The 1,497-nt window shown below is 30.4% G+C and overlaps 1 protein-coding gene across 1 annotated transcript in view; it reads right to left on the bottom strand.

Annotated features, from left to right (window-relative positions):
* The window catches only part of LOC108686962 (limbic system-associated membrane protein-like), a 73,140-nt gene that overhangs the window by 57,210 nt on the left and 14,433 nt on the right, over positions 1-1,497 (bottom strand). The gene's annotated exons all lie outside the window — the stretch shown is intronic.

Below are 1,497 nucleotides of genomic sequence, written 5' to 3'. Positions count from 1 at the left end.
AATAAAACTATCTTCAGAACGTTTTAATTGTAGAATATCAGCTAAAGAAACTAATATTAATATTAGTCAAATATTTTTGTTACAGATACGCTCTGAAATTAATTACAAAAAAAAACAAATAATTTTGATTTTACGTAGTAAAATAATTGTATATTTATTGTATTCTAATAAATAATTTTTAAATAAGTAAATGGATATAAAAACGTATACGAATTTGTATTAGAATTATATATAAAAAACTTGATTTAATTCATAATGTTACAACTTTATCAAATTTGCAAAGTACTATAAAATGCGATTTTACATCAAGACAAAAAAAATTAAAATAAGTTTTAAACCAATAAATGGAATATGTTTAAGTTTTACACAAATCCTTACAATCAGAGAAACATAATAATGAAATAATCTATAAAATTATTATATTTTCGATAATGTGCTTTGAGATGTAACAAATATATCTTTAATTATAGATTAGCTTTGAGTAATTGCGGGACGTAATTGTTCATGAAAAGATATGGGCGAGAAAATTAATAGTCGCTGGCGATGATGCGAAATTCTCATTTTATCGAGGAAGAGAGGCGGTACGCTCGAAAAGACTGAATGAAAATTAGGATTAACGACCTTGTGAGGAATAGGGTCGATGGAATTGAAAGAATGGATCAAGTAGAGAGGAAAAAAAGAACCATAGGCCAGAGAGAGGAAAAGGGAAAGTGGATGAATCTGATTTACGATGAAGAACAGGGAACGTAGGCAAAGCATATAATTACTATATAGCTCCTTTTCAGCGTGAGTAGAAAATTAAATAGGAGTAATAAAAAAAGAATTACTTTTCTATCTTCGTGTCCGAGTGATTTATATACGAAGAAAGCAACGGTAATCGCAACATTACGACACAGCTAAACTTTCCTTCCATTCGCTTTTGCAATCTAACGCACTTCTTCATCCCTTTCTCACATCTGTTTCTTCGTAGTAATTTTTATCTCTCTTCTGACTTTGTTCTCGAGTAATTAGAATTATTATGATTAAACTGGTCGTTGGCTTTTTTTACAGTTTAATCTTCTTTACCCTCCGGCACTGAGCCAAATTACATCTGCTGCCGTTCATGCGAAGAAAATCAAGAAAGTCCGTGACTTCTGCTGCGTTCTTTTAGGTTAGAGCGATATCTTTTTTCTTTTCATTTTTCCACAACCAAAGGATATTCTCCTTGTCGACTCTAAGGAGTCATAACTTGAAAACTTCTGATAATGCGTCGTATGAATAAAAGCAAAGCGAATGCTTGTGCGCTGTTATTTAGTTTCGTAAGAATTTATTTGTTCATTTTCTATATATAAAATATGCATAATTGAATATAGTAAAAAAAGATCTTTAAGTAGACAATTTTACTTGTCTACTTGTAGGAAATATCAATAAAAAAGACGAGCATATTATTCCTTCTAAAAAATAAGTATTCTCAGAGAGAGAGAGAGAGAGAGAGAGAGAGAGAGAGAGAGAGAGAGA

This window comes from Atta colombica, unplaced genomic scaffold (genome assembly GCF_001594045.1).
Source record: "Atta colombica isolate Treedump-2 unplaced genomic scaffold, Acol1.0 scaffold198, whole genome shotgun sequence".
NCBI classification, from domain to species: Eukaryota; Metazoa; Arthropoda; class Insecta; order Hymenoptera; family Formicidae; genus Atta; species Atta colombica.
This window is presented reverse-complemented; position numbering and strand designations above follow the sequence as displayed.